The sequence below is a fragment of the Manis pentadactyla genome, chromosome Y (assembly GCF_030020395.1).
Source record: "Manis pentadactyla isolate mManPen7 chromosome Y, mManPen7.hap1, whole genome shotgun sequence".
Taxonomy (NCBI): Eukaryota; Metazoa; Chordata; class Mammalia; order Pholidota; family Manidae; genus Manis; species Manis pentadactyla.
Window position 1 is genome coordinate 26,616,552 of NC_080039.1, and position 21,654 is coordinate 26,638,205.

Genomic DNA, 21,654 nt, shown 5'->3' on the forward strand with positions numbered 1-21,654 from the left:
AGTTGTTTTCGATACTGGAGTCCCACCAAATCAAATTCACTAAAGACATATGCAGAGACCTAAAAATAAGTTATAACGATTTAGTGGCCTACAGAAATAGAAGTCTGTTCTTCTAAAACATTCCAAAACATCTTCAAAAACCTAAGCTCTAAAACAAGAACTGGTAACTTTCAAAAACCAGAATGTATACCCACAAAACTTTGAATCTACAATGCCACAGAATCATCTTCAAAAAAAAAACATTTATTTAATTGTAACTGACTCACCATTGTCATTCTGGTCACTGCCCTCCTCTGAATTCAAAGTCTGTGTGCCTGAGCTATGTCCTTGCCTTGCAACATAGTGTCTCGAAGGAACAGGCACCATTGTAGAGGGTCCTCCATGATTCTGTACCAAAGACACACACACACATAAACATACACATGCAGTTCTCTCCCTCGGTAGTCAGAAGAAAAGAGCTATAAATATTTTAAATGTATTGGACATTAGAAAAATGAAGAAATAATAATCAAGAAAACAGAAAATACTGCCCAAATTATTTGTCCACCTCTATCAACAAATCTCTAAGAACAGCTTAAAAAAAAAGTTTTTCACCTTTAAAAGCTCTAAGATGCAAAACTCATGTTTATCAGAAGGGCTTTATTTGGCTGTTTGTGTAAAAAGCTAAAATTTATCCACATAGCCTTTATTTTTAAAAAAAGGAAAAGGGAAAGGTAAACAGCTTTTGAGTGAAGCTTTGACCTACTTACAGGTATAGTTGGATAAGCAGTCTCACTCTCTTCTTCAACTTCACAAACAGTAATGGTTTCTTCCAAGCCCCTGGGCATCTGTCCATTCTCGGGAGCAAAGCTATTCTCACTCTTCTTATTCACACAATGCATTTGGTGCTGACTACGCCTAAAGGAACTTAAGTATTTCAGAGTATGAGAAGGAGAAAAAAATGACAGAACATGGTAGTAACTTGTTTCTAATTTCTAAGTAACAATTCAAACATCTCAATGTTGAAACTTTAAAAAAATTTAGATCACATATTTGTTACTTAGCAATGAAGCCAAACTTACCCATTTTCTCTTTCAACACTGAATATTCACTTACCAAGATCTATAGGAGAAGTTATCATAGCTCTGGCAGCACCTTTTACCTGGGCCAGGGTAAAAACCAACTTTAGGGCCCTCCACATTGTGCCTATTTATAAAGCAAGATGAATTCCTAAGAACAGAGGGCAGGGAAAATATAATTCTTTATTTAGTAGTGCTTGAGAAGTCAGTTCTTCAAGTTAAACAGAATAAACAACATCTTTCTAAAATCATCCAAATACAGCCTTGCTCTCCTCAACACTGGTATTAGGTCTATCCATCATTCAAGAATATAATGCCACACTTATGGCGCTCACCTTGATAGCATTCTATCACCTAGCATCTCTTCCAACTGCTCCGCATTTCCCTAGACTCTGAGAATACTTATCTTCCAATACATCTATTAGACGAGAATTTAAGTATACATAACTTCTATCCTCTATGCTCCCTTTAGGCAGATATAAGAGAAATCTAAACTATTAAGATATTTCTAAATTCTACAGTAATTCTGTCCAGGAATGATTTACAGTATGTAAATAGAGATGTACATTATCGTTAAAGTCAGTAAAGCCTTACCTGGGCATCCCATATATCCAACTGGGTCTCTTTGAGATGAATGTTGAGGATGAGAATATTCACTAGACGTAGTACTGCCAGCTTCCTGTGACTGGTTATGCCCGTAACGTGTACTCTGCTGAAATCTTGGCGGGAACGAAGTGTCTCCCTTGCTGTAAGCCATAGTCATATAAATCTCCTTTCCTCTAACTTTCTTGAACATCTTCTTCCGTTGCTTCATGTTCACATCTGACGTAGCTTTCAGGCAAACCAAGAGGCAGCAAATAAACTTCATAACCAAACCAAAAGATGTAGTGTCTCCTCCCAACTCTCACAAATGCCTAAGACTCTCGGATTTTTTTTTTAACAAACCAAATAAATACAGGGAGGGAAATTTTGTATTTGGAAGAGCAAAATGAGCAGGTCATCTCTATCAATAGACATCTCAACTCTATCTTTTGTGTAGGCAACTTTGGTCCTCAAAAAAGTTATTCTCATTGCTTACATTACTATTACCCAAGAATTATGCCTATTAATATCCCTGGCTGCTTCTGTAAGGTGTTTTTCCTCATTCTTTTGAGAAATCTTGTCTCTAAAATCTATTTCAGCTTAACTTTATACAAAATCCCCTAGGAACCTGATTTTCAACCAGGGATAAATTTGCTACTTGGGGCCCATTTGGCAATGTCTGGAAGCATTTTTCATTGGCACAACGGGGGAGAGGATGCCACCAGTATTCAATGGACAGAGGCCAGAGATGCAGGCAAACGCCCTACAATGCATAGGACCACGTCCCAAAACAAAGTATTATCTGTCCCAAAATGTCAGCAGTGCTAAAGTTGAGAAACCCTATCTTAGAACAAGACTTACGTTATACCTTTAAAAAAATACAATATAGACAAGTACAAGAAGGGGAAAATAATAAAACCTTCAGCATACAAACCCATTTCTGGGCCATAGATCCCCGACGTTTTCTGGTAACCTCTTCCTTTCTGAACAAGCACAAGATTCCAGACGGGAACAGGTGACACTTGGGTAACTGGTTTTAAGTTAGCCAGTGGAACAACATGCCTTAAAATTTTAAAGATGTCACCATGAAGCCATTACAACAAGACTCGATTCTCAGTAGTTACACATACCCCAACCCCTCCTGCTTCATTTTCAAGTGTATTCCTCTTCAACCATTGACACTAGCTATCTGTTAAGGTTTTCTATTCAGACTAGAAACTCTAACAATAGTTTGTACAATTTCATAGCTATTTATAGCATGTATCCTGTTCCAGAGGAGAGATTGTGATAGACAAGTTTACAAATACTTGTTCCCTCTCCTTGGAAGAGGATTTTATTTTCCCACCCCCACTGACTTCAGGCTCATCTGTGTAACCCACTTTGGCCTATAAAATGTGAGCAGATACCTGAAGAAGATGCAAATGATTTGTCATGGTCTCATTCCCTAAGTGTGATCATGGAAATATATGCCTAAACAGAGACTTTACCGGACTGGGTCCTCATTGCTGACAGACTGTAAACATGCTAAACAAGAAATGAACATTATTGGTTTAAGCCTGAGATTTCTTTGGTTGTTAGGACAGCATAACCTAGTTTAATGTTCTCAACTTGCAGAGGCTCAGTTAGCAAAGCAGCTTTCTAATTCATCTGAACAGTTTTATACCAGAATTCTTTTGTATTAATATTCCTAATAAGTTTGCTAATGCCTAGGATTTGGAAACTTTTATACAAGTACGTATACTGAAACATCATACTTCAGCATATGCTTTTACAATTTGAAGTAAGTTATCTTAAGTTTCTACCAGATATAACTCTGGTTCTTTTACTAGCATGCTGGTAATTCTCAACAAAAAAGCATCAAGAGCCAAAGATTTTGGTAATTCAACAACTTTTTATATTCTCACTTTTCTGCCAATTCTTCAATGAAGACTGTTACTGAATTGTTCTCATTTCCAACTTCCTGAATGTAAGCATTATAGTATCTTCCACCTGAATCCAAGTGAACCTGAAATGGGAAGAGACAGTAAGAATATATCTAGTCTCAGGTTGACAGACATTATCTGGCTTCTGCCAAATAAAAAGATCAGTTCTCCCAAATGGAGTTCAGACGTGTACTTATTAAACCAGTTGATAATCAACACTGGCAGTCTGGTTCAATGGAGGCAGCACATGCTGAAAGAGACTTATATGTAATTACAAACATTTGTAATTAAAATTTAACACAAACATTAGAAGGCACATTTTTCTAGCACTTTGTAAATTAGTTTTCTAAACTTTATATTAATAACTAAAGCCACAAATTATTTGGAAAAACATATTACTAATTCTTTAAAGAAAGAACTAACCTGACACTTGTCTCCCAAATAGTACAGTCTCCCAGCATACTCCATGTAATTCGGTTTTTGAAGTTCTATTAACAGAAAATGAAGATTCAAGCTCAAGTGCTCTACATCATTTGATTTTGTAAATTTTATCAGGGTCTTTGATAATGCTACCACTATAAGCTAAGTTTCTTTTAAAAAAGTTTTAATGAGTCATTCTATTCCTCTTCATGGGTTTTTATCTAAATCAATTTAAGGAGACCTGCCAGAATATTTTTGTTCTACAAAACACAAATAGGTGGAAACTGGAGGTTGTAATCTTAGAATTGGTCAAACACCAATAAGGTACCATTTAAAAGTAACACACCTCAATTTAAAAAAAAAGGTAAAAAAAGTATCACTACACAGCTTCCTCAAGTGGTCTCTTATTGTTAACAACATTTTGTGTTCCATGAGGTCATAACCTCATTCTATATTGTTAACTATAGCTAGGTTCAGCAAAGTTCAAGTTGTTGAATATTAAACATTAAGGGCTACCTTGAAGGCAGAAATTAAGGCTTACTTTGATCAACTTAGTTACCTAAAAAGGAGAAAACAATGACCTATTTTAAGGGTTGGTAACCTTTCTCTGTAAAGAGCCACATAGTAAATGTTTTAACCTTTGTAGGCTACAAAGACTGTTCCAGCTACTCAACTCTGTCACTGAAATTTGGATACTGAAATCTAAATTTCATTTAATTTTCATGTGTCACAATACACTGTTCTTTCAAGTTTTTCTGCCACTTAAAAATATAGAGACCATTCTTATCTCATGGAACACATAAAAACAGGTGGCAGGTCATATTTGGTCCACAGGCCATGGTTTTCAGACACCTGATGTATGATCAATGAGTGAAGTCTTAACAATTTAAATAAGCTTATTTCCAGTTTTAAGTGTCTGGTAGCCCTAGCTATCTACACACTATCACCACACAATCTTTGCAAAGTTGATGACCCAGATAAACATCAGATTCTAAGATCCATCCTCACTTCTAAGTCTATCTGTTTCCTTCTTTAGATTTAAACCATGTATTAAGCTAAAAAGTACCAGGCTGGGTTTTTTTTAACATAACAGTACATTGACATCTAATAACATCTCTTGTTAGAAACAATCTGCAAAATTATTCTCCTGGATCTGTCAGGATTCAAAAGTATTCTGTTGACATGTCATTACCTTTTCTGCTGTCCAACCAAACATCAAATTCTACATTATGATAGATTTCCAGATTCAGGGCTTTGAGCACCTTGTAGGGGAAGGGCATCTTTGACTGGTTTCCTGGAGACTAAAATAAAAATAATCATGCTACAAACTCCCCATCCTTAGCTTAAGTCTTCCTTCTATGAAGAAGAAAGAATTAGGTTCTTTTTCTTCCTTTCCTTTTTTTTAAAAAATTATGTACATATGGCTTCCTTTCCTTCTTTATTAAAAGAATAAATGTATGCCACAATAAATTTTATTTATTGCATCTGAAAGGTGAGGAGAGTAAAGAAGCAATTATGCAAATGATCTAAAAAGATGGCAGAAGGGAAATTTTGTCTAAAGCAGCCAACAACTCAAGACATGACATATATAAATCAATGCAATACAGACCACCATTAAAGATTCAGTCACAAATATTCAACGAGTCTCATCTTGATATGCACACAGAGGTGCAAGTGTTTCTATACCCTAAAATCACTGGGAAAAAATCTGAAAAGTTTGCTTTCATCAAAATTTGTTATGATATCCAAAGGAATTAACTTCTTCTACTCCTCTACTTCTGAGAATTTTACTATGTTCAATTCTTTCCCCAAATTATCAGCACTTGAAGCACACACAGTGATTACTGTAATAATGTCCTACATAGCTAGCTTCAAATGGAAGGTTTGCTTGACTTTATGCCTATACACATGGTAACATTTCTCCTGTTTCTTCAACCATGGTTATCAACTATTTTCTTTGCAGAACAGGGTTATTATATTTTTTAATGACAAAAAGAAACCTTAGCATCAGAAGACTGATTACAAACTAATTATCTACTGGGTTTGTAATATAACTTGAAAAGAGCTGAAATTTATCAGGGGTTTGGTTTACTTTGAAAAAAAATCTACAATTCCTGAAGAATAGAAATAGAGAGAACATTAAGCATGTATTTTACATTTTCAGATTAAGACCTCCACAAAGGAAAACATCAACTCCTCCACCACCCCATTTAACTAGAATGGACTTATTTGACCTTAACTAGTTTAAGTTATGATGCCATATGCCAAGAATATGAAATTTCTTTGCCCTAGAAAATCTCAAACCTTTGCTTCATCTGTTCCTTCACTGTACTCCTCTGGTATATTTTCAGCATCACAGCAGGCACCTAACTCTTCAGTCCTAATTAAAAAGATTTAGAACAAAGAGCTTTATATAAATGCAGAAGCTAAGAAGTCTTAAGCCTGACATCTGCAGCACCACCTAGTGGCTAAAGTAGCTAAGTTCTAAAAATGAGGCAAATACTTTTTCATCCCAACATTTACCTTTATGCTTCCTTTCTGAAAGTATACTCAGCAGAATACCTCCTATATTTCATACCTCCTGTGGGGAAACACTCTAAAGATGGCCCCTATAATCATGCCCTTGTGTGATTCCCCTCTCCCTAAGTTTGCTTCTAACCAATAGGATGTGTATCATTACATTAACATAAGAATGTAATGACTATGTTGCTGGTAACTCTATGACTCTAAGTAAACAAGTAGTCATGTTCTCCAGCCCCATGTAGTAAAGAGCTGAGGGTTTCCTCTAGCTGACAGCCAGAAAAAAAAATCTTAGTCCTACAGCTGAAAGGAACGGAATGCTGCCAAGAACCATGTGAGTAGGGAAGTGGATCCTTCCCCAGTCAAAACTCCAGGTAAGAACTCAATACTAACATCCTCATTGCATACTAGAGTGAGACCCTAAGCAGAAAACCCAGCTAAGCTATACCCAGACTCCTAACCCACATAAATTGAGAGATAAGTATGTTATTCTAAGCTGCTGAGTTTGTGGTAATATTGCTATGCAACAGATAACTAATATACCTTGACTTCCTACTACTGTAGTTTCTGTAAGCCTGAAGCCCTTAAGACAAAATCAGTGAAAAGAAACTTTTACCCTGATATATGGCAGCTACCTCCTGAATTCCCATATAAGCTTTAGAAAAAAAAACACCCAAAGAAACCCTCTTCTACCAAAAAAAGTAAATAATCGCAAGCATTAAAGATCCAAGAAATAGAACTGCATGAAAAAAAGACAATGTGATACCTTACTGGAACCAAACCTATCTGAATTTCCAGACAGAACTAGGAATCTAGAATAGGAAACTACAATTTTAAATGTAAGTTTTTGACTAAATCTGTTTAATAGCTGCCACAATCTACATACTTAGGGGTACCAAAAGCAGACACTCAAAAGCTTCTAAAACTAGTCTTAGCCTGAGAGATTCTTTACTAGATGGATGTGTGTCAAGTAACCACTCTGAACCTCAGTCACCTTCTAAAGAATGATGGTGCCGGTTCTGAATCAGTTTTTTGTCAATATGTGGTCCACAGCTTACCTACATCTGAATACTTGGGTGTACTTGTTAAAGCAGATTCTTAACTTCACTCTGACATTAAATTTTGTGAAGGTAGGTCCAAGAATCTGCCTTTCTAACAAGCACCCTAAACAATTTGTATACAACTGAAGTTTGAGAATCATGGGATTTGATAGTTCTAAAGTCTCTTCTGGCAATGAAAAAATTAGATCCCAACTTGTACCGAACCCCCCAAAGCCTGAGCAACTCACAGTACAGGCTATCTTTTTTTGGTAAAACTTCTCTTTCCCCATTAAAAAAATGTGTATCCTTATAAATATACATATACATACATTCATATGTGTAGTCTGAGTCATAAGCTTCCAGGTCCCTTCCACTTTCAAATGATGATGCATAGAAACATGAATATTAATGATCTTGTGATTGACTTCCCCTTTCCCCTTATTACCTATCCTGAGTTGAACTCTTGTAGTCAATAAGGTCATCCTCACTGCCAGTCACATTGTTTCTGTTCTTTTTGGTACTACTTCGAAACAACTGAACTGCAGTCTTCAACTCTTCTTCATCCACAACAAACACGTCTTTATAGAGAATTTCATACAATATAGCTAAAGGAAGAAATGACCAAAATGCAAATTATCAAAATAAGGTGGTTTTATAACAATGTAAACAGCTATTAACCAGTATACAAATTCAATAGGTATCAACAGGGTTTTAAAAGAGCTATTCATGGTGGGTCCTTCAATTTAAAGATGGCCAACAAATCACCTGAAATCACACCAAAACATTTATAAAGTCTTCAAGTACCTTGACAAACAGCAGCACTTGACTGAAACTGTTTTGAGTATAGTGAATCATAATGCCCATTACTTGAAGAGCAGAGTAGAATCTGAAGAAAAAAATCACACACAGAAAAATTAAGTGAATGTTACACATCTTACAACCATGAACTACTTGAAATTAAGTTGCTAATCAGAAACTGATGTCATTTTAAAAACAGTGATTTCTAAATTATACATATTTGTGATATCATACAGTGTTTGTCTCTTATTTCATCTTGCATAATGTGCCAATTGTATCTCAATAAAGCTGAAAGAAAAGTGATTTTTAAAATTTACATATAGATAAATGCAAGCTATACCTCAGAGATTTTCTTGACAGTGACTTTTAAATGCCGAGGTTAAAATTAAAACCCCTGCTCAGACTTCACTGTAAGCCTCGATCACATTCTTGTAAATACAAGAAACAAGTATTGATGTACAGATTTGCAAAACATGGGACCTTCTACAAATTGGGTAAATAAAACAGAAAGCCTACCAGAAGTTAAAAGACTTAGCTTAACTTGTAAAAATGACTGGAAAAATTAGGTCAAATACTCAAATACCCCAAAACCAGAGTATGGGGGATTGGGAATAGACTTCAGTTTTATTAAATATGTTTTCCACTGTACCAAATATCAATACACCAAGCTATCAATACTACTAAAGAGACTTCCTTAATGAATTAAGGCACTGAGATGGCTAAAGAATGAGTTAATTTCTTAGTAGATTCCTTTGTCTCCTAGTTTTTCAAACACCAATTCAAAGGCCATGTTCCCTAACCAAATTATTTCAGTAAAAATGCTCCCTAGTTCCATGTGAGGAAATATGTTTATAAACTGCTCCAAAACCTTTTTGAATTTTTGTTCAAAACCCTGTGTCTTGTGTAAGAGATGTAATCCTTAGTGATTTAGCCTAATTTGAAGATATCTCTGGTTATCAGCAACCTGAAGTACCAAAGGTGATTCTATTGGAAGATGTTGCCACCAAAGTTCCTTGGCAGAAAATTATCTTTTTAGTTTTTTACTCTTTTATTATTTTATTATTTTTATTTTTTACTTTTTTTCTACCTTCTTACACTACCCTGGGCAAACTTCTCCCAATAATAAAATTCTCTGAATCTAGATTTTTTATTCTTCCCTAGCCTTTTGTTTGAGATCACAACTTTAATCCCAACAGTATAATCCAATTCAGAGAACTGAGGGCAAGTGTCAAGCTAAAGTTACTCACAGAAAAGTTTAACTTTTTAAGTTTTACCCACCCCCAGGGATATTTACATTTAAGAGGAGTTTTTTAATCCACAAGGAATAGTAAGCAAATTTGCGCAGAGAAGCCTCTGTATTTTGGACTAGAACTGGGAACTCAAACTAAGAAAGGTTAATAAATGAAGGTAGTTGTTAAGGAGTAGTTACAATAAAACTAAACATAATAAAGTAATAAAACATAATAAAAACGTTGCCAGATCCAAAACTGATGAACAAGCAGGAAAGAAGAAAGATGACTGTACAATTTCTCTATTCAAGTAGCAATGAGTTCAATTTTGACAGAAGAGGCAAAACTAGGCATGATGGCTTTCATGTTCTTGGTGGTATCCCAACATAAAATAATTCTTTCATATAAACTTGTGGGTGGTCTGTCCGTTGGGGGTAGGCGGGTGGGATGTAATGGCAATAAAGTAGTGAAAAAATTACGTAGATCTGCATTATTGATGAGGATAGATATTTGAAAAGAACAAGTAACAGAATGTTAAGTTGAGCCAATCTACATTTAGAAAATAAATGCAAAGAGAATGATACAGAGGGATATCCACCCAAACTAGTTTAAAGCATGAGATTTAAGAGCATGAATGGGGACTTGATTTTTTACTCTACATGCCCAGGTTTAAGTTTTATTTTGTTTTTAATATATTAATTTATTTCTATTCTTTCTAGATAAACCAATAGGCTGAGTGAAGATGGCTAGTTTCCAGTAGCATTTTCTCTGATACTGGATAACTATGTGAAATACAGACTTAAGTCAATATAGACGATGAAAGGAACCAAGGTGACCATTAGGCATTTATTTGAGAATTTGCTCTAGAATATGGAAGACTCACTGATAATGCTCACTGTCTTTGACAGTCATTTTTGAAAACCCAAACAATTCAAACACAAATCTTAAGAGCCTAAAATGAGATACAGTACAAGTTTAAGGCAAATCAAGGTGTCACCTAACAAAAATACTCTGCTGCCACCTGGCTTTTCCATTCTTAAGTTTCAGTATGAACAAACACACTTATACACTCCCAAATTAGACATATATACACAATCCTTTGCATGTAAATACACAAATGCTGATAAGTATTAGCTCTCTCTCTATAAGCTAATAAGAGTCTCATCAGCTCAAGGATGAGATTTATACATGCTATTCTCATGGCTGCACACTCAAAAGACCTTGCATTTTTGTAGTATCATGGCTCCCAATGTATGATGCTTTCGCCTTAATTAGTTCAATAATATCTCTAAGATGTATAGGACTCATTTGAAAATGGAGCTGTGTAACTGTAGGAACTAAGGGCTGGGTATATGGATATTCACTACTCAACTCTTTCAAAACTTTCCTCTATATGAAAATTTTCAGAATAAAATGTCCAGGAAAACAAACGAATTGCAGGTCTAAAGCGTCCTAATAAAGATCTAAATGTCTAAATCTCCTCAGGCAATGCTGTGTAAAATTGCTGAAATAAAAAAGCTAACACTCCTCTTCTTCAAACAATTCAGACTATGTCACACCTTTGTTTAAAAACTGTTCAGGGGCACTTGTACTCATGTATTTCAAAGTACACTTCAGACACCAAAAATTAAGATGGACTGGTAAACAGAGATGGGATAGATATATGATAAAACAAGGACACCAAATACTGACAGCAGACTAGGTGGTGAGTATATGGATGCTCACTGTAAAATACTTTTAGGTTTTCTGTATGTTTTAAAAGGTCAATAATAAAATAGTAGAAGAAAACTTCAATTGACTATTCTGTACAATAAAAAGCCAAATTCTTCTCTAACATCCCTCATGTAACTCTAGCCTGTCTTTTCAGCATTGACCTCTCCCCACCCAATTATTTGAGTCCCAAAAGATCTCTTGCTTCCATCCCTTTGCATATGTTTCCTCTAAATAGATTGCCTTCATACTTGTTGGACTCATTTTTTGGTATTCCCCATAAATGTCACTACCACCATGAAACTTTCTAAACTCAAGCAGAGTGAAGGGCTTTTTTCCCTATGCTCTTTGTACATACTTCTTTATAAAATGTATTACTTTCTTGTAGTTAACAATTACATGTCTGTCTTGATAACCCCTTAAGACCCCTGGCAAGGATTTTGTTGTATTTTCTTTGGTATCCCCAAAGCCCAGTAAAGTGTATGGTACACTAAGAGGATTAATGTTTGCTGAGTAAAACAGATGGAAGTACCATTAGTAAAACAATGCGCCCCAATTTATACTTATTTTCCAAATTATCTCTTGCAGCCCACTTGGTCTTCCCCTATTCCTAATGCCATTTGTGTAGTTCACATCTTTTATCTAGGTAACTTAAACATCTTAACAGTTCTCTCAGTGTCTAGTCTTCTCTCACCATAATAAAAATGTTGCCTGAATTTTGCTCCATGGAACGAAACAACTTACAAAACTCAAATACTGTGCAGTCTATATTTACTAATCAAATAATCTGGATAAAAGGCTTTTCTTAAAATCTGTAATCAGGATAAAAGGCTTTTCTTAAAATCTTCTTGAAATAAAAATTGTATGCTGAAGAGCAATTTGTTTACCTGTTGAGAGTTCTCAACCAACAAAACAACCTACTATTTTCCAAGCAACCTACTGGTCAGTAGTAGCACACTCTTCAGACTAATGAGAACGTAGAAATGAAAACAATACAATGTGATAAATATTATAATTACTTCAGGTCATGTTAGAGAAAATCAAAGGGAGGAAATAACTCCAGGGGAGCTGGGAAAGTTTAAAAGAATTGACATTTGAGATACAAAGGAAAACTATCTGGAAGCATGGTATACTAAGGTTGGAGGATTGACTGGAGAGGAAAAGGCTGGTAGCAGAGAAAATTCTCATTTAGACTATGCTTATTTTTTCCATTAATTAGGTAAAAAAAAAAAGGATTTCCTATGCCCTGGTAAGCCAGCTGTATCATTCAGTTTGTTTTAGTAAACACTCACTCATCTTCTTACCTTGTCTTCATGGCCGTTATCTGTGACATAAATTGGAGGCTTTCTGGGATAGCGATAAAGAATGAAATCCCGTCTACATGAATAGAAAACAATGTTGGGCGAGAACAGGTAACTTCGTATATAAATGAGAAACTTGTAAGAACAAGTATTTGTGCTTTTAAACTGCATATTTCATTTATATAAAATAATCCAAATGTTTAAAAGACTAAATAATGCTAAATTAAGGTAGGTCAAGTCCAGTGGATTGCTTAATGTATGTATCTTAACATGGGAGAAAGAGCAAAGATAGATTAACAAGTGTATGTATGTTTTCGACTTTGGGGGCTCCCATTTATTTAAGGTAGGGGTCGACAAATTTTTTCTTGGTAAAGACCAGACACTAAGCATTTCAGTTTTTGCATGCCATATGGTTTAACTTTGACATTGTAGCTCTGAAAGCAGCCAGAGACAATGCACAAACAAATGCAGATAACTGTGTCCAATAAAACTTCTTTTATGCAGACTGAAATTTGAATTTCATGTAATTTTAACATGCCATGAAATAGTCTTCTGATTTCTTAACCATTTAAAAAAATTTTTTAAACATTCTTAGCCTGAGGGTCACACAAAAACAGAAGCAAGCCAATTTACAAGCCGGGTGCCAGTGAGTTAAAAGCCAACAACTGACATCAGCCTGCCCAATGCCTCTTCAATACTACTTATTGCCAGACTTACTAAGAAAGGAGCAGATTGCAAAATACCAACTTGAACAACTCCCCAAAAGAGGGTTCTAACCCTACCAAAGTTTATGCCATCTCACCATCTTAAAAATTTTTAAGGAGTCAAAACAGATTAAACTTCTCAAATGAACAAGATTTCCACACCTCTCACCTATATTATGTAGCTATTTTTCAAAATTGCACAGCTTTCAAAAATGCTTTTACAGTTCTAAAGACCAAAATAGAACTTGCAAAAGCAGTAGGGCAGTGTTTCTCAAATTTCCCATTATCACCTCCCTAAAAAGCCTTTTTAGGCTTTTCTTAATTTCCCTATGAAATTTTAATACCAGATACACTGTACACTTATGTATTGTAATTCTTTGAAGAACCACAAACCATCATTGTAATATCTAATGTTTTTGTCCTTAAGAACCAATTTATTTTAGAAGTGATACTGTTCCATTGAGGATGCAAGCAAAAGAGGCACAAAGTTAAACACATAAAAACTCTTAAGATAAATATTCTGATTTTCAACAGGAATAATACCAGCAGTTCTTAAAGTCCTTTATTCTTCCATTCAAATGTACACAAATGCTAGAGGTTCTCCACCCCAAAATTGTACCAACTGACTTTCCTTAGGTCTCTTCATTCTATATATTGATACATCAAATCTCAAATTTTCCCAATACTAAGGGGACTTTAATAAAAATCTTACACACGCATACACACACTTTTGAAAAAAGGAGGTTCAACTTACTTATAAATTAGAGAAAGAGCCCTTATTTCCAGCTGGCCTGCACTTTCCTAAACATAAATAGTGCATGAAGTTTTAAAAATGTTCTGCAGCTAGGAGGTAGTTTTTCCAAGTTTAACAATTGTTTTTCTAGATACTTAGCACTACTTTAGACGAAGAACTTCTATAACTTGCTTTGAGGCTTGGGATATTGTGATAGTTAATCATTAACATAAACTTAGTCTGAAAAAGTAGACCTAAAGACAACCTTAGTTAGTTATTACCAAGGACAATTAATATGGAAGATTTAAAAGGCACAATAAAAATGGAATTAGTGTATGAATATGAAGTCAGCAGGGTATTTAGTCCAAGTGTTTTAAGTCCACAACTATGGAACTAATCACATAAATTATTTTTAAATAAATGTGTTTATAGATCTTACTCCCACACAAAAAAGATAACTACAAATCAGAAGAGTTCTAAGTAACAACCTCCTAGTAACATTCATTACCATTCCCCCTCCCCGATTAGAGTGAAAAGGCTTAGGCTTGTCCTGTTCCCAGTGTGTACTCTTTTACTAGTCTATGGATGATAAAATTCTTAACACACAATTCTCATTATTCGACACAAAACAATAGGTCTGTAGCCAGCCTCCAAACTTTTGCAAGAACTATTTGATTCAAATCAGCTAGCTACTTAAGAAAACAGGTTGAGTCTAGCTAAAGTGACACAGCTGAATGAATACTTAGGTTACTATTCCAAATACTCTGAAAAGTGTAAACACCCATATTTGATCTTACCTTGGGATCTCCCAACCGTTCCAGGTATTTCTCAAAAGATCCCTCTACGTACTTCAAAAATAAAAAAAATCTTGACTTAACCAATTACATATTATTACCGAAATCTGATCATATTCTGCAATATTATCCCCCAGTGGATTTTTGTTCAAATCAACAATCTCAGTATTAAATTATGACTTTGCACAGCATCTCAAGAAGATTTGCACATACACAAAGTTTTGAGTGGAGAAAAGATGGACTATACAATTATCTTCGGAACTGATCCTGGCTTATTCACCTACCTGTGCATTTCATCCACTAGTATGCCTTTCAGTTTTGAAATTCGTATTTAAGTAACCTAACAATTTTCATGAATCAAGCAAGCCCAATAATTAGAATAATTTCATACTTGACAGGAGACATGCATTTACCAAGTTAAACTGAGGAATCTTAAAGGAAATTTATTTCAAAAAAGCCCAGGGCACAAGGCAACTTTCTGGGGTGATGGAATTGTTCAGTATCTTGATTACAGTGGCAGTAATATGACTGCATATTATTGCCAAAACCAGTAACACTCAACTTAAAATGGCCAATTTTACTGTATGTAAAGTACCTAAATAAAAATAAAAATTCAAGGACTATATGACTAGTTCCATGAAAATATATCACAAGATGTGAAATCAAATTTTAATTTTTCCTCAAACCCTTTTAACAACTTTTGAAGTACAACTGACATATAAACTGCAAATATTTAAATGCAGTTAAGTTTTGACATATGTACGCAGTCATGAAACCTCCATGATTATCTTGATAGTGAGTATCAAGTTTCCTTGTGACCCTCTTTAGACCCACTGACCCACAAGGAATCACTGATCTGCTTTCTGTCACAATAGATTGGTTTGCATTTTCTAGAGTTTTATATAAAGGAAATTGTATGGTATGTACTTTGGTGGGAGGGTGGTTCTGGCTTCTTGCACTTGGCATAATTATTTGGAGATTCATCCTCATAGTTTTAAAATTTTACACACATCTCTTTTACTCAAAATGCCATGCACAAACAACAGCAAACATCACTTGGGAGTTTAACTATGCAGAAATTATGGGCCCTGCTCAGACCTACTGAATCATAATCTGTATTTTAACAAAATCCCCAGGTGATTTGTAGGCACAAAAGTACTTGAGATGCACTGCTTTACACCATCGTCTTGCACTTCAAGTAATTTCACGAATAATCCTTCCCCAGGTGGGGTGAAGATTGTAATTAATTTCAAGGTAATAAGCTTTAAAGTAAAAAAGCCTTTATGTAGTGTTAAAATTCACCAAAACCTGTTGAGAAAATTAAGAGTAAACCTCGAATAGCAGGCAAATACCCAAAATATAGTCAGAAGAAAACAAATAGTACTGGAAAAGCTAAACGCAGTAAAAAAAAAAAAAAAACAAACACAACACCCAACAGACACACAAAAGACACAATTCAAAAAACACCTTGATAAAACCTTATTTTGTTCCAAGAATTCAAACGCTTCAACATACACAGAGATGTCTTCTAAGTTGTTTTAAAGTCAATCATTAGCGACACTGCTTCAATTACCGATTTGTCACATGAAAATAGGTTACCTAATTTGTTTCCTTACAATTAAGTTTTATAAGATTAAGTTGGCTGGCTGAAGAGCATTGTGCACAGAATTACAGCACAGGAGGTTTGTATTTGTACATATTTTTAAATATACACTTACATAGCCAAACCTCTGTGAACTAAGATTAATTGTGCAAGAAGACAGTGGTATGGATAATAAAAAACAGCAGTCAAAATGTTAACTTTTGGGGAATTTTTGGTGTGGGGGAGAAAGTAGTTGGAAGTATACAGATTAACTGTTTCTTCTCAATTTTTAACTGGAGTACAAAGCAGTCTAATTACAGAAGGAGGTCCAGAAGCATGGCTAGCCAGGGGGAAGGAAGCCAGCTGGAAATTAAATATTTGCTATTGAGAGAATGATATAATTTTCATACATAGAAGCTCAAAATTCATTTCCCACCTGCTATATACTCTATCCACAACTCTCCCTTGGGTATGTATTCTACTTACAGACTCAAAAGGTTGTGGATTTTCTCTCATATATGAAACACAAGCCTTCCTGATTTCCAGATGATGGACCTGGCTGCAAAACAACTAAAAAAAGAGAAAGACCAGCTCACTGTCAGCAGTAATTTGACACAGTAGCTTTTAAATTAAGACTGCGAACTGGACACTTCATTATCCCTTAATCAGAACATATGTAGGAAATTAGGAAATTAAGTCCTCACTAAAATCTGTGATCCCTTTAGTGAGAATGAGGGGAGATGATTCTGTCAATGCCCCCTGCCCTGCTTTTCTACTCTGTTGGGGAACAGCCTATAAATTTTTCTTTAGGCATAAAATTTCAAAGAAGTGGATCGTTGCTGAAAAGGATCAAGATACACTTCAAAATATTGTTTAACCCCATTATCTGCCTTACATTCCAAAGTGGCACGTAGAAAAGTTAAGATAGCAAAAGGAAGCAATAGATTTGGACTAACGAGTAAAGGCACACAGCAAGGTAATAATTGGCTTATAGACCTGATGTTTTTACTAGGGAAGGGATAAGGGAGTTTTGCTTTGGTGGGCTACAGGTCTTCTAGCTACAGTACCATGCCATGTCTCAAACTCTGAAAACTCAGTATAGGGAAGACACATTTGTTTTCCTTTTACCTGCTCCGAAATAGCCCGAAAGAGGCAAGAGGCATCCTTGGCAGTCAGCTTCCGAAACAGCCCTAAGCTGCCTAAATATTCATCCATTGATGCCTCTCTCAGAGACTTCTGGCCGTAGTACTTTTCCCATCCTTTATACATTGTGCACGAGAGGGTGGAGGTGGGAGGGAAGGATAAAGGAACAGGGTGGCAAAGAGGAAAAAGGGTGCAGGTAGGAATGGGTAGCAGTGACAAGGGCTTTCTTATGCAGGTATCTGGAAAGCAGCCCAAAGTCTAGGTATGAGAAGGCAGTTGGGAGTCAGCGCTGTAGAATCTTGGCATTTCTCAGGAGAAGGAGAAGCAAAGGGCTGGCTTGCCCAGGACAAGTCCCGACCCTGTGAAAAGAAGAGGAAGAGCCAAAGCTCCTAGGTATAGAGAATTAGACTTGAGAAGATGTGGGAGGGGGAAGGTACTTGCAGAGCTACCTTTTAGGGGAAGGGCAGAATTAATCCAATCAGCCCAAGGTTGAGAAATATGCATAAACAGCTGAGCGTGGACCAAAAAGAAGCCGAGTTTGCTTCTTATCTCAAGACAACTGCTGCAGGAGGCAGAAAAGGTCTGCAATAAGGCTCAGGTGTGTTAGGACGCAGCCTGGCCCACATTACGTTGCTTTAATATCTCTGCCCAAGTTTTCCACAACAGTCTCTGCCAAGTTCCCTGCTCTATCCATAGTTTCATGGAGATGAGAAAAAAAAATCTGAAACTAATGAGCTAGTAAGCTTTAATATTAAGAACATCTTTAAAAACAGAGAAACTGACTGTGGTTGGGGGAAAGGCTCTCTTAACCTGAAGGGGCAGAAATCACAGTTCAGGCAAAGTGCCAAAAGCAAGCAGCTGGAGATTTCAGGTATGGGGTTTATGTAATCTCATTTCATTCTCCCAGTTAATAATAACCCTCTGCTAGCATCACAGAAACTAAATTCCTTAATTATGCTAGGAAATGCTGATAGAATTCTGAACTAGTATCTCCAAACTATTGTACAGCATTAACAAAAAAAGTAAATACAAAAAAGGGTGTTTCCAAACAAATGGAAACAATGGAAACTTCAACTGAAGCAGCATGAAAGAAACATCTTGCCCATAAACTTTCTAAGAAACTACGTAAGAGACATGTTTCAATGTATCAGGGCACTTTTCAGAAAAACTAGATTCTGAGAAAACCAAAATAAAATATGACTGTGCTTTGTAGGGTTCACAGCCAGGAGTGGTCACTTGTATTACTTTATTTCATTGTCAAGTCTCTCGTTTTTACTTAAATACAAAATTCTAATTCCTTTATTGGTTTAAGTGTTAAAAAATGTAGATCAAAGCTGGCTTTGGAGAAGTTACAAAATTAAGCTGCTTTTTGAAAACTTTTTCTCGTATCTGTGGATCCAGTAGTAATCATGACTGCCGCCTAGGGGAGAAGTGTCAGTAATCAACCTTATAATTAAGGGATGAACTAAAGGCATTTTAGAAAAAAGAGTGAATTCTTGACTCCCTTCAGCATACCAATTTGAAATTACCGTAACTAATTTCTTTTTTAAAGGAACTGTAACACTGGGGAAATGACTCCTTCGGCAAAAGTTCTGAAACATGGTTTGGGAAGGGGAATCACCATCTTTCTTTAAGGCCACAAATTCACAGAGAAAAACTAAGGGTTATAATAAAAAGTTAATCATTTCTGGCATTTTTTTACCTAAAGAGAAAAATACAATTCTGCATATTTATAGCTGTATATATAAAATTTCAATTAATACTAATTAATATAGTTCACCATGAGGAGGATAATAGGGAATACTGGGAGAGGGAGAGAGAGTCTAATAGGAGAGAAGGGAATAAAGAGAAGAAAAAGACAAGCAGACAAAAAGAGAGGAAAACAGAGAAAGCACAAAGAGACCCACACAAATACTGTCAATTTATTTTTAACAAAGGTGCAAGAGCAGTTTAATAAGAGATGATAGTAGTTTCATCAAATGTGCTAGAATAATTGACATCTATATGCAAAAGAAAAAGTGATCTTTAACCTGCACTTCATGTCCTGTACAATAATTAACTCCACATGGATCAAAGAACTAACTGTAGAACTTTGAAACTTTGACACACAAACATAGGAGAAAATCTTGTGGACCTTGAGTTAGGCAGATTTCTTCAATACAATGTAATAAAAAATTGATTGGACTTTGTCAAAATTAAAAACTGCTCTGCAAATTACATTGTTAGAATGAAAATACAAGCCACATCTGGAAGAAAACATTTGTGTATCACATATCTGACAAAAAAAAGTTTGTGTCAAAATATATAAGGAACTCTCAAAAGTCAACAATAACAATTTTTTAAATGGGCACTTTTACCACACATTTTACCAAAGATGCAGGAGTGGCTAATAAGCATGTAAAAATATATTCAACATTAGTCAGTAAGAAAATTCAAATTAAAACCACAATGAGACATCACTACACACCCACTAGGATGGCTATAATAAATACAAACAGTACAAGTGTTAGCACGGACATGCAGAAACTGGAACCTTATTAAAAGAGGCCAGAGGCAAAAGGAGTATGATTCCAAAAGATACATTATTCCATTCATATGAAATACACCAAACAGACCAATCTGAAGAGACAGAAAATCACTGGTTGCCTGATGTGGGATGGAAATAGTTATTAACTACAAACAGGAACAAAGGATCTTTTGGGGTGATAGAAATATTTGAAAACTGTTTTGTGGTAATGTTTGCACAATTCTATATATATTTACTAAAAATTGAATTGTACATTTAAAACTAGTAATTTTAACAGCTTTGAAATTCACAAAACATACAATTCGAAGCATGTATTGGATACTTAAGAGTTGTGCATTCACCACCCAAATTTTAGAACATTCTCATTACCCCAAAAGGAAACCCACACACCCATTACCATCAACCTTTAATCCCCCTATCCCTACCAATTCCAGGCAACCACTATCTACTTTGTCTCTATATACATATTCTGGGTATTTCAAATAGAATCACACAGTACTTAGTCCTGTGTAACTAGATTCTTTCACTTGGCATGAAGTTTCAAGGTTCACCCATGCTGTGGCATTTACCAGTATCTAAACCCTTTCTATAAACTATGTTTAATTATCTATTTATGAGTTGATAGACATTTGGGTTCCTTCTACTTTTTGCCTATTATGACTAATGCTATTATAAAGTCATAGACATGTTATTGTTTGGACATGTTTCCATTTTATTGGGTAATACCTAGGAATGGAGTTGCTGAATCACGTAACTCTACATTTGACTGTTCAAGGAACTATCAGACTGTTTTTCCACAGCAGCTTCACCATTTTACATTCTTACCAGCATTTTGAGGGTTCCTGTTTCTCCACATCCTACCAACACTTACTGTTATATCTTTAGTCATCCTAGTAGATATGAAGTGGTATCTCTTTGTGGTTTTGCTTTGCATTTCTCTATGGCTAATATGGTCGAGCATACTTCATGTGCCTATTGGCCATCTGCATATCTTTAATGAGATACCACTACATACATCATAGAATGACTAAAACACATTTTTCTAAAACTGATAGTAACAACTGAAGTGTTGCCAAGGATGCAGTGCAACTGGAACTCTCATATGTTGCTGTTAAGACTATAAATCAGTACAGGAACTCTGGCAAAATAGTTTGGCAATTCTTATAAGGAGAGAGTTACCATATGGCCCAGCAATCCCATTTCTGGCTATCTGTTCAAGAGAAATAGAAAACTTAAGTCCACACAAAAACCCATGCATCAGTGTTTATAGCAGCTTTATTCATAACCATGATTCCCCTAAAACTGGAAACAATCCAAACATACTTCAGCTGGTAAATGGACAAACCATGGCATTCATACAACAGAATACTCCTTAGCAATAAAAAGTTAGGTATGGATATAGACAAGAACATGCATGAATCTCAAATGCATTGTGGCAAGTGAAAGAAAACAGATTCAAAAGGCTACACACTTTATGACTACATTTTTATGATATATTGGAAAAGACAAAACCATAAGAAGGGTAAACAGATCAGCTGTCACTAGTTAGGACTGTAGGGAAGGGATGAATAAAAAGGGATGGCAGAAAGAA

General features: G+C 35.5%; 1 pseudogene; it reads right to left on the reverse strand.

Annotated features, from left to right (window-relative positions):
* Positions 1-18,230, reverse strand: part of LOC130682209 (putative bifunctional UDP-N-acetylglucosamine transferase and deubiquitinase ALG13) — a 40,332-nt pseudogene extending 22,102 nt beyond the window's left edge.
* Positions 18,231-21,654: the final 3,424 nt, after the last annotated feature.